This window comes from Neoarius graeffei, chromosome 11 (assembly GCF_027579695.1).
Source record: "Neoarius graeffei isolate fNeoGra1 chromosome 11, fNeoGra1.pri, whole genome shotgun sequence".
Lineage (NCBI taxonomy): Eukaryota > Metazoa > Chordata > Actinopteri > Siluriformes > Ariidae > Neoarius > Neoarius graeffei.
Window position 1 is genome coordinate 8,939,907 of NC_083579.1, and position 13,205 is coordinate 8,953,111.

Here is a 13,205-nt window from a genome sequence, read left to right on the forward strand (position 1 = left end):
TGTGCCAAAATGTTCATACAATACTTTTGAAATATCAAACAAAAACGACAAATCAAAATACAAAAAAACAAAAAAAAGTCCATTTTTTTTAAACTGGCAAACAAATTATTCGTGTAATCGTGCAAAATATCAGTCTATTACTCTTCAGAAACCGCGTTTTTCTCAGTTTTGTTTGACGTAATTTATTTTGGTTGCGATTCCAGCTTTCTCGTTTGCGCTCCCTGACTTTTTGCTTGCAGTTTTGGCACAAACTTGACGTGTGGGTGGGCTGTCCAGGAACGCATTCCCATTGGCTAACTTGTGTTTGACTGACAGCTACGCTCAGCCATTCCCTACTCGGATTCTGGCGGACTGTTTGACGAGTGACCGATCCATTGACGGTAAACAAGGATCGAGTGGACTTCAGTGGCGACTATGATATTGAATTAATTCAACAAAGTGTAAGTTCAATATCATAGTCGCCACTGAAGTCCACTTGATCCTTGTTTACCGTCAATGGATCGGTCACTCGTCAAACAGTCCGCCAGAATCCGAGTAGGGAATGGCTGAGCGTAGCTGTCAGTCAAACACAAGTTAGCCAATGGGAATGCGTTCCTGGACAGCCCACCCACACGTGAAGTTTGTGCCAAAACTGCAAGCAAAAAGTCAGGGAGCGCAAACGAGAAAGCTGGAATCGCAACCAAATTAAATTACGTCAAACAAAACTGAGAAAGACGCGGAACAAAAATAAAAGGTTTCTGAAGAGTAATAGACTGATATTTTGCACGATTACACGAATAATTTGTTTGCCAGTCTAAAAAAATTGACTTTTTTTTGTATTTTGATTTGTCGTTTTTGTTTGATATTTCAAAAGTATTGTATGAACATTTTGGCACAAAATTGATTCCATATTTCACGAGCTGTTTATTTTCCATATTAAACATTTTGTTATTTGTACATAATTGAGATTCCTTGTGCGTGGACAGCAACCACAGGGTGTCTCTTGATGAAACTTTTTTTTTTCTTTCTTAAGATCCAAATATCTTTATGATGTTTGGGTGATTTGCATAATTTAAAAGCATTTTATTGTACTGATTTTTGATAATGTGGCTCCAGCTGTTGATTTGATTTGTTGTGAAAATGTTTGCTATAAAAACCCTGTGCTTTAAACATGAATCAGTCCAGTATAGCTCATACAGTGTGTTACTGTGTTTCGACAGTAGGTTTTAATCTCAATTTTGTGCACAGAAGGGAAAAAAACAACAACATTAATGCATCCTGATCAACTTATTCAGAAGAGCAGGTCAGCGTTAGTGTAGTTTCATCTTAGAAACACGAAGAACCAAAAAAATAAAGTGCTGAAAGTGCTGCAGTGTCCTCTCCTGGACACCTAGTGATCCTACAGGTCAGTAAATAATAACCTATATTTCAGTAAAACTATCGCAGTATAGATTTTCCACTTAATTATCATTTACCCCAGTGCGGTGAATGAGCCGAGGTATGTTTGATGTTCAAAATTTGCTGCTGCATCTTTTTTTTTCCTTTATTGAAGCTATGAAGCTAAAGTGGCTAAAATGTAAAGTATTGTAAGTTGCTCTGGTGCTTTGATTCTTGGATTTTTAGCTTGTCTAAAACACATTTTGTATTGATTATTTAAAAAAATTATAATAATCAGTTAACGCTACATGCAGAATTTTCATTTGCTGGTTAATTGATGGTCGTTAATTGGTGTATTAACCCTTGAATAAACTAAACGCGTTGCCAGACTTGTTTCATTCTTCTTCTTGTAAGGTGATGATACACGGGGCAACGGATTAGGACAACAGGCAATCGGCAACAACCAATCAGATGAGAGCAAATCTATTGCCAGGGAGACAGACGCCACAAAGATGGACACTGTGGTCACTTTTGTCTTGATTTCAGCCTTTATTTTACTTAAGTAAGTATCACTTCTGGAACAAAACTGAATAGATCCGCTGGTCAGAAGATAATTTGCCGTTATTTGAATACAAGTCAAAATAACCACATTATTCTGTTAATAATAAATACTTTTTCTTTATAAATGCTACTAGCCTCAATCACATATGCTACAACTAGCAAGACGACCGAGTCATCTATATCCCCCGCTGCCCTATATACCAACTGTATACCAAGTTTCAAGATATTATTTGTCACATTTTTCAAGTTGGCGGCACGGTGGTGTAGTGGTTAGCGCTGTCGCCTCACAGCAAGAAGGTCCGGGTTCGAGCCCCGTGGCCGGCGAGGGCCTTTCTGTGTGGAGTTTGCATGTTCTCCCCGTGTCCGCGTGGGTTTCCTCCAGGTGCTCCGGTTTCCCCCACAGTCCAAAGACATGCAGGTTAGGTTAACTGGTGACTCTAAATTGACCGTAGGTGTGAATGTGAGTGTGAATGGTTGTCTGTGTCTATGTGTCAGCCCTGTGATGACCTGGCGACTTGTCCAGGGTGTACCCCGCCTTTCGCCCGTAGTCAGCTGGGATAGGCTCCAGCTTGCCTGCGACCCTGTAGAACAGGATAAAGCGGCTAGAGATAATGAGATGAGATTTTTCAAGTTCTGCTGCAGGAAACCAACCCGACCTCTTTACACTGACCTCAGCAGCCCATGGCATAATAAACCCACCAGACCTTTGGTCCAGCTGAGCTAAAAATTCTCACATTTCTTCGTATCAAAAGGCACATATACATTACTTAATCAACACGTATACCAACTTTCAAGACCAACCCACTCAGTTTTCAAGTTCTGCTCTGGAAACAAACAAAGACTAACCTGAGAGTCTGAAATTGTTTCAATGAAAACATGAAAAATGAAAATTTCTCAGTATGAAAAGGCACATCTACATCATCTTGTTAACATGTACACCAAGTTTTAAATCTGTATCACGAATAGTTTTGGATATATGTTCTGGAAACGAACATTGCTCTTAGAAACAAAGTCAAAATCTTTTTTTTTTTAATGTAAAAATTTTTGATTTTTTTTTTTTCAAAAATCCAAAATGGCAAAAGGCACCAGTTCGCATGTTGCTTGATATGTATACAAAGTTTCATGAAGATATCTTCAGTAGTTTTAAAGATATGGGCCGGAAATGAAAACGTGGCCAGACGGACAGAACCAGTTTCTATCTCCCCAATACTGGCACATACATCACGCAAAACATAATGGCAAAAACATAATTGTTTAATCTTCATTACAGCTCACAAAAAAATTAAAATAAATAATGAGCTGCCCATCACTTTTAACTTGATACAAGAGAGCTAACGTTATCCCTACATAACCTAGCGATAACTTTCAGCTAACTGTGTTAGCAAAAAACACCGCTAGTTACCTAAATCCGATTCAATCTCTGTGAAGCGGTGGTTAGCTAACGGCAGTTTATACTTAGCTGAAAAAGATAAAATGATGTCTTAATTACAACCTGAGCGCACAGAAATAGACGTCTGTCGGTTTTCCAAGCAGATGAAGTGAAGTCACCACTTTGGGTTTACACAGAACAACTTGCCGCCATAAGATACAAGTTGTCTCTGTTTTTCTTCGCTCCACTGCCGGAGACGCTGCCATCTTTGTTGAAAATTTCAAAAGCTCTCAGGTGGTCATGTGCTAACACTCTGATTGGATGATCTTAAAAAGTTGCCCAAGATGATTAGAATCATTCAGATAGAAATAAATTGTGTCACCCAATCTGAGTGGGAAAGTGTCGAAGCGCAATCGCTTGGCAAAAAGTTGCCCCGTGTATCACTAGCTGTAGTGTTTTACAGGATGTAATTTGAATAATCGCCCAGATTAGATGATTCCATGTTATCACTTGTTACAGCAGCTATAAGATCCCATTCTCTGACTTTCTCTTGAAGTTAATAAGACAGAAACGCAGCTTGTGATGTTTAAGAAACTGTAAAGCACAAACTCATCTGTCCTGAACACTTTCCAGCGATGGAAAACTTAACGACAGTTTTAATTCCGACTGTTACAAAGCGCTGCTACTGGAAACTCCTTTCATAATTGTAAATACGCATCTCTTTACAGAAAACCTTAAAGATAGTGTTTTAATTCAGTTCTTATTAGACCATTAATATTAGATTATATAGCGCATCGATCATACAAGTTCCATGTGAGTTAGCGGTTACTATCGAAAAGGTTTTCTTCTTTTAAAGTGGGAAATTGCCTCCTGTGTCACTTGTATTACAATTTAAAAAGATCTTGCGAAAGCAGCGCTTGTGTAAAGGTTTCATTATTGGGTGTGATAACTGGTGTAATGCTGGCACTTTTGTATGAATTGAACTAACTGTGGAATTTTTTTTCCTTTTTTGTTTTTCCCCCTCAGAATAAAATCCACAATTTGACATGGAGCACAAAGCCTGGTTTTATTTGTGTGCACAAGTGTTTGTTGCGTGTTCATACATCCAACCCCAATTCCAAAAAAAAAAAAAACCTGGGACACTGTGTAAAACATAAATAAAAACAGCGCGTGATGATTTGCAAATCACGGAAACCCTGTATTTCATAGAAAATAGTACAAAGACAACATATCAAATGTTGAAACGGAGACATTTCATTGTTTTTTGAAAAATGTAATGCTCATTTTGAATTTGATTTCAGCAACACGTTACAGAAAAGTTGGAAAAGGGGCAACAAAAGACTGAAAATGTTGTGTAATGCTAAAATTAGGTTAATTGGTAACAGGTCAGTAAGATGATTGGGGATAAAAAGAGCATCCCGGAGATGTGGAGTCTCTCAGAAGTAAAGATAGGGAGGGGTTTGTCGCTCTGTGAAAGACTGCGTGGGCAAAAAGAATAACATTCCTCAATGTAAACCTGCAAAGAATTTCAGGATCACATCATCTATGGTCCATAATATCATTAAAAGATTCAGAGAATCTGGAGAAATCTCTGTATGCAAGAGACAAGGCTGAAAACTGACATTGGATGCCTGTGATCTTCAGGCCCTCGGGAGACACTGCATTAAAAGCAGACACGTGTCTGTAGTGGAAATCACTGTATGGGCTCAGGAACACTTCAGAAAACCATCGTCTGTGAAAACACTTCATTACTGCATCCACAAATGCAAGTTAAAACCAGATATAAACAATATCCAGAAACACCGCCACCTTCTCTGGGCCCGAGCTCTTTTATGATGGACTGAGGCGAAGTGGAAAACTGTCCCGAGGTCTGGTGAATCAAAAGTAGAAATTATTTTTAGAAATCATGGACACTACATCCTCCAGGCTAAAGAGGAGAGGGACCATCCGGCTTGTTATCAGTGCGCAGTTCAAAAGCTGGCATCTGTGATGGTATGAGGGTGCATTAGTGCACATGACATAGGTAGCTTGTATATCTGGGAAGGCATCATTAATGCTGAATGATGGATACACGTTTCAGAGCAATATGCTGCCATCCAGACACAATCTTTTTCAGCGAAGGCCTTCCTTCTTTCAGCAAGACGATGCCAAACCGCTTTCTGCACATATTAAAACTGCATGGCTCTGTAGTAAAAGAGTCCGGCCGCTAAACTGGCCTGCCTGCAGTCCAGACCTGTCTCCTATTTAAAACGTTTGCCGCATTATGAAGCACAAAATACGACAAAGGAGACTGTTGAGCAACTGAAATTGTGTATCAGGCAAGAATGGGACAATGTTTCTCTTTCAAAACTACAGCAATTGTTGTCGTCAGTTCCCAAACGTTTACAGAGTGTTATTAAAAGTTGAGGTGATGCAACACAGTGGTAAACACGCCCCGTACCAGCTTTTCTGAAACGTGTTGCTGACATCAAATTCAAAATGAGTGCATGTTTTTCAAGAAACAATAAAATTCTCAGTTTCAACATTTGATATGTTGTCTTTGTACTATTTTCAATGAAATACACGGTTTCCATGATTTGCAAATTATCCCATTCTGTTTTTATTTACAGTTTACACAGCGTCCCAACTTTTTTTGGAATTGGGGTTGTGTGTGTATATACTGTTAGAAGAATTTCAGCGAGTCTAGTTTTGTGTGTCTGAAAAATATGTAACAGAAGAGAGCATGTGATGTGAAGCTTTCCTTCATGTGACCAAAGCAGAGGATCAGCAAAAGGAACATCACAAATACTTGCTTGTGTTTCGACTCCATTCAGTCCAGAAGGTGCTGTTTCTGTCTTTCTATCGCTCCCTGTTTCGCTTCTTCTGTCTTATGTTTCTGACGTGAAGGTGTGGGCTTCCAATCAGTGATCGAAAAAGGTGAGTTGATTTATTGCATGTTTAAGATAGCATATGTATTGGCATTATGGCTTTATGTACAGTACCAGTCAAAAGTTTTACACCCCTACTCATTCATAGGTTTTCCTGTATCGTATTGTAGAACAATACTGAAGATATCAAAATGATGAAATAACATCTGGAACATATTATGCAATTGTTGACTGAGTGGGAGGGCCAGACAGAAAATATTTGACTCGAGATCATGCTGTACAGACCAAGCGTAGCGAGGTCCGTACAAACGACCAAGAGCCAAATGTTTTCCCATCCGGCCCGACCTGAGTCAGTCAATAAGCATTTTATCATATGACCTTTTTAAGCTAACATACAGACTGGAAAACAATGAACAACGGTGTGTGGAAAAACCACTCAACTGAGCACAGGGAAAATGAATTTTATTATCCAGATGCTTTATCAGACACAGACCTAATTGAACTAGCTGAAATTGTCGAAGAAAATGAAAAAAAAGGTACTTTTGAATGAAGAAATTCACTTGTTTATACAATGACAACAAGAAAACACTGTTAAAAAAACAGCTAAAGGTTTCTTGCTGAAGTTAAGGAGGAAAGAGACCTAACCGTCGTCCCCTCGAAGGAGCTCGACAGCTTGCTAGGTCGTTTCCATGTACAAGTGAAGAAAAAAGGACACTTGGACTACGAACCTGACACTTTTGTCTTACAGTGGTGCTTGAAAGTTTGTGAACCCTTTAGAATTTTTTATATTTCTGCATAAATATGATCTAAACCATCATCAGATTTTCACACAAGTCCTAAAAGTAGATAAAGAGAACCCAGTTAAACAAATGAGATAAAAATATTATACTTGGTCATTTATTTATTGAGGAAAATGATCCAATATTACATATCTGTGAGTGGCAAAAGTATGTGAAGCTTTGCTTTCAGTATCTGGTGTGACCCCCTTGTGCAGCAATAACTGCAGCTAAACGTTTGCGGTAACTGTTGATCAGTCCTGCACACCGGCTTGGAGGAATTTTAGCCCGTTCCTCCGTACAGAACAGCTTCAACTCTGGGATGTTGGTGGGTTTCCTCACATGAACTGCTCGCTTCAGGTCCTTTCACAATAGTTCGATTGGATTAAGGTCAGGACTTTGACTTGGCCATTCCAAAACATTCACTTTATTCTTCTTTAACCATTCTTTGGTAGAACGACTTGTGTGCTTAGGGTCGTTGTCTTGCTGCATGACCCACCTTCTCTTGAGATTCAGTTCATGGACAGATGTCCTGACATTTTCCTTTAGAATTCACTGGTATAATTCAGAATTCATTGTTTTACCAATGATGGCAAGCTGTCCTGGCCCAGATGCAGCAAAACAGGCCCAAACCATGATACTACCACCACTATGTTTCACAGATGGGATAAGGTTCTTATGCTTGAATGCAGTGTTTTCCTTTCTCTCAACATAACACTTCTCATTTAAAACAAAAAGTTCTATTTTGGTCTCATCCGTCCACAAAACATTTTTCCAATAGCCTTCTGGCTTGTCCAAGTGATCTTTAGCAAACTGCAGATGAGCAGCAATGTTCTTTTTGGAGAGCAGTGGCTTTCTCCTTGCAACCCTGTCATGCACACCATTGTTGTTCAGTGTTCTCCTGATGGTGGACTCATGAACAATAACATTAGCCAATGTGAGAGAGGCCTTCAGTTGCTTAGAAGTTACCCTGGGGTCCTTTGCGACCTCGCCGACTATTACACGCCTTGCTCTTGGAGTGATCTTTGTTGGTCGCCCACTCCTGGGGAGGGTAACAATGGTCTTGAATTTCCTCCATTTGTACACAATCTGTCTGACTGTGGATTGGTGGAGTCCAAACTCTTTAGAGATGGTTTTGTAACCTTTTCCAGCCTGATGAGCATCAACAACGCTTTTTCTGAGGTCCTCAGAAATCTCCTTTGTTCGTGCCATGATGCACTTCCACAAACATGTGTTGTGAAGATCAGACTTTGATAGATCCCTGTTCTTTAAATAAAACAGGGTGCCCACTCACACCTGATTGTCATCCCATTGATTGAAAACACCTGACTCTAATTTCATCTTCAATTAACTGCTAATTCTAGAGGTTCACATACTTTTGCCACTCACAGATATGTAATATTGGATCATTTTCCTCAATAAATAAATGACCAAGTATAATATTTTTGTCTCATTTGTTTAACTGGGTTCTCTTTATCTACTTTTAGGACTTGTGTGAAAATCTGATGATGTTTTAGGTCATATTTATGCAGAAATATAGACAATTCTAAAGGGTTCACAAACTTTCAAGCACCACTGTATGTTTTCACAAAGTATTCAACGCTAACTTGACAACTACAACAGTAAGATAAACATCCTGAAAGACAAAGACTTTGAAAAGTCCAGGGACGTCCTGAAGTCCAAGCGCAGAGACCTCAGAAAAGATGGAAAAGGCAACAAACCAAATGTCACAGAAGCCTTGAGTGAAGGACATATTGATTGTATTTTTGAAGAAAACAATTGTTAAAAATAAATAATTAAATTTCACTCTCACTGTGCTCAGTTGTGTCGCTCATTTTTCAAAGTAACAATTCGGAGCAAAATGAAAACGGAGGAAGCGAGGCGAACGGGTCTGGGGCCGCATGCGGCTTTTTCCGGACTGGATTCTAAAATCCGTATCTGCCCGGTCATGTGACTTTACCCAATGGTTTTATTAAGAGCGTGCCGGTCTGTACAGGTCATATGATAAATGGAATTGTGTGTTAAACAAAAAAGTGTTTAAAAAAAAAAGACAAAACATGTTTGATATTAGCAGAGGTGGACAGTAACGAAGTACATTTACTTGAATACTGTACTTAAGTACCCTTTTTGACTTTTTTTTTCCTGGAAACTTATGACTTTAACTTCACTACATTTGAAAGACAAATATCGTACTTTTTACTCCACTACGTTTCTATCAAGGTCCTCGTTACTATGAAGCAGCTTTGAAAGTGGATTTTTTTTCTTTTCTTTTTAAAACCTGATTGGTTTTTTCGCAGGTGACACTGAGACAGCTGATCAGTAATCACTTGGGTCACATCACATTCATAGACTGTATAAAATCAAGATCAGTGATTTCTCAGCAGCATTATTTGAACACGATCAGTTGATGGCAGAATGGAAGAAGGCGGTTCTTCTGGGGAATGCATGCCCCCATGGCTTTATCTAGAACCCATGTTTCAGTTTTCAGAAAGGGTTAAAGATTGTTTCGTTTTAAATGTTTGCTTTGTTTACCTAAAACGAACCACATCACGGCCTCCAAAAACTCGTCGTCCAACTTGTGGGAGCATCTTGAGATCTGTAAATGGTTTATTCCAAGAGAAAGCTTGCAATGAAGTTGTCTGTGCTTTTAGAGCTAGCGATAACGTTGCAAACGTAAATATGCAGTCTGGTTAGTCAAATGACTTTCTATGGATTTACCCGCCAAGTTGCCGTCGCCTTGTCCACGGCTAACGTTTACACATAGCTAGTTAACTTGGACACTGTTAGTTAGCATGTAAAAACGGAGTTACGCTAACATGAATAACGTTAACTTATCTGAAGTCCTTTCAGAAATGTTTTAGCATAATCTTGCCAAATAATCAATGTAGAAATCTTTCTTTTCTAGTAGTGTTAGCTACCCAATATGATTTAGAGTTTGAAAAGAGTTTGCTAGCATGTCAGATGGAGCTTCACTAACTAGCTAGCTTAACATTAAACCACCATGATGGCACAGCATGTGTTCCTTTTGTGAATTCACAAAATAATCCAGTCGGTTGCTTCAGAGGCATTAGGTTTTGTAAGCGTTGTGTCAATAATACAAGAATGCATTGACAGAAAATGTACTTTTAATACTTAAGTATTTTTAAAAGCAAGTACTTAAAGGGCTGATGACACGAACATGACTCTATGCAATTTCTTAAATAAACTATACAACATGGCAAACATGTTAGATTTCTGTTATAATTACGTGTAAAGAAGCTGTTGTTACGCGAATATCCAACTTTTAATTGCACAGCGCAAGAAAACTAGGTCCGTGGCTCGCGGCCATGTTGTGACATCAGCGGAAGAACACGCTGCGGTTCACTGGCTGTTCTACTCTGGTTCTACTCAATGGAAATGGCGCATGAAAACGCCGGTGAACTCTCTAGTGCTAGCTCTTCAACAACCAAATACTGGTACTTTAAGCAGTGATCATGATGGCATGATTTTATCTGATTTTAAATAAATGAGATTGATAATAATGTGAATGTTCAAAACTAGTACATACAAACTCTGCAGCTTCTGATTCAGCAGCTGCGTCATACTCCGCAAAAACATCAGCAAGAACCTACAATATAAATGGAAACGCAATACACTAAGCTCAAATGACTTTTGGAAAGTATAATTTCTAAATTTTTTCTACATATTCTTGAAGTCGGTCATCGGGGTACTTGCTACCGTTCCCTAACAACGCATGGCAAAGGGTAAAGTGTAGTGTTGCTACGAGTACTTGCTAAAGCCTCCGATGGAAGATCCTCGATGTGCTGATAAAACATACAGTTCTATAGAACACACAAGTGTCACGATAATCACAAAACAGATGCAAATTGTTAAAATACCTAATTTTAAGCAATCATGTATTGATCTCTTCCGAATAGAATCTAGGACAGCCTACCCTCTTTACCCTTTGCCTCTCGTTGCTAGGCGGCAGTTACATGAAAGCCGCAAGCTTTCACAAGCAAATACATGACTGATATCACGCCGACTTTATGATTACATTTATGATTATCATGTAGAATCTATAGCTCTACGTACCTTTATCTTATGTCGTTTCACAACACATGTTCTGACAGGAGGACTGTCTTTGGATCTGGCATAGCTACTAGTAGACCCCCTCCGGAATACTGGCAGTGTTGCCAGATTGGGAGGTTTCCGCGCAGTTGGGTGGTTTCAAGTGCATTTTGGTGGGTTTTGAACATATTTTGGGCTGGAAAACGTCAGCAGTATCTGTTGCCAGATACTGCTGACGTTTTCCAGCCCAAAATATGTTCAAAACCCACCAAAATGCACTTGAAACCGCCCAACTGGGCGGGAAACCTCCCAATCTGGCAACACTGTGTAAGCACTGCTGATGGTAGTAACACTCGTTTGTGCTGAACTGAACACCCAAGAGATTCTTTTAAGCTGGGAAGGGTGTCAAAACAATCCAAATCGAAGTGTTCAGAGCACAGGACGGATGTTGGTGAGGGCTCCCACTTGTCACGAGTGCGCCTGACTTGCTTCACCCACTTCGCATGCAGCTCGGGATCTCTGGGAAACTTGAATAAACTTACCCCATCCTTGTGGGTTTTGGAGCAAAAGCCGGCAACACAATGCGAAGGCATAATAACTATAACTATATATATATATATATATATATATATATATATATATATATATAAAATGTATAATAATGTATAATAAAAATACTAATAATGATAAACTGAACACCTGTCGCATCAACAACAAACTGGTAAGTGAGGAGGAAGGTTCTTTCGCTGACGTCATATAGCTCCTCCTCCTCTTTCGTCTCCTGGGTGCTGCAGCCCCGTCAAATTTGCCCAAATAGCCGCGTTTTTTATCATAACTTGTAAAATAGGCGCCTTTGTGAATTAATATATGGATCATCGGGAATTACTTTTTATGTTATAAAACATCGCCAAAGATGTCAAAAACGTGTCATCAGCACTTTAAGTAAAAATTTGACTGGACAACTTTCACTTGTATTGGAGTAACATTTGACCAGCGGGATCTGAACTTTGACTTAAGTAATGAAGTTGGGTACTTTGTCCACCTCTAGATATTAATATCTAGCGTTTCCTGTACCTTGATGACACTTTGCACGCTATTATCATTATCTAAACCAGCTTCATGAGGTCTTCACCTGGAAGGCTTTTCAATTAACATCTGTGACTCATCAAAAGTTAATTAGTGGACGACTTTCTTGCCTTCTTAATGCATTTGAGATCAAACAGTAAATAATAAAAGTACAGCAAATAGCCCTATTCAACACCACGACTGTAGTAATCCATACATATTATATCAAGAACCGCTCAATTAAGAAAAGAGAAACAACAACAACTATCTTTACTTAAAGACGAGACTTTTAATTAATAAAAATAAAGAAAAAACATTGAATTAAGAGGTGTATAAAATAATAGGTTTTCCATGATGCATGAAAACCATCCTGTAAATTCTACTTTATTACTGATTGTCTTAAGAATCTTTCAAGAGAACAAGTTTTAGAATTAGTAGGTATGTCCAAACTTTTGACTGGTACTCTTTATAAGTAAGTGTACACTACCGTTCAAAAGTTTGGGGTCACTTTGAAATGTCCTTATTTTTGAAAGAAAAGCACTGTTCTTTTCAATGAAGATCACTTTAAACTAATCAGAAATCCACTCTATACATTGCTAATGTGGTAAATGACTATTCTAGCTGCAAATGTCTGGTTTTTGGTGCAATATCTCCATAGGTGTATAGAGGCCCATTTCCAGCAACTCTCACTCCAGTGTTCTAATGGTACAATGTGTTTGCTCATTGCCTCAGAAGGCTAATGGATGATTAGAAAACCCTTGTACAATCATGTTAGCACAGCTGAAAACAGTTTAGCTCTTTAGAGAAGCTATAAAACTGACCTTCCTTTGAGCAGATTGAGTTTCTGGAGCATCACATTTGTGGGGTCGATTAAATGCTCAAAATGGCCAGAAAAATGTCTTGATTATATTTTCTATTCATTTTACAACTTATGGTGGTAAATAAAAGTGTGACTTTTCATGGAAAGCACAAAATTGTCTGGGTGACCCCAAACTTTTGAACGGTAGTGTGTGTGTTCGTTCCTATAACTACAGCGAAAGTTGCTGGATAAATAAAGCTAGTTACTGTGGTAAAGGGTATAACACTGTTCAAGACATGGTGTTAAAGAAAAAGAATCAACTTTCGGGTTGCTTTTCTTATAACATCACGTCCCAAAGTGTG

General features: G+C 38.8%; 1 protein-coding gene across 2 annotated transcripts in view; it reads left to right on the plus strand.

Moving 5' to 3' along the window:
• The first annotated feature begins 6,120 nt into the window (after nucleotides 1-6,120).
• Nucleotides 6,121-13,205, plus strand: part of fmn2a (formin 2a) — a 144,891-nt gene continuing 137,806 nt past the window's right edge. For both annotated transcript variants that reach the window (XM_060933370.1, XM_060933369.1), the window contains exon 1: nucleotides 6,121-6,202. The gene's annotated coding sequence lies outside the window, so the exon portion shown is untranslated. The remainder of the gene's footprint in view (nucleotides 6,203-13,205) is intronic.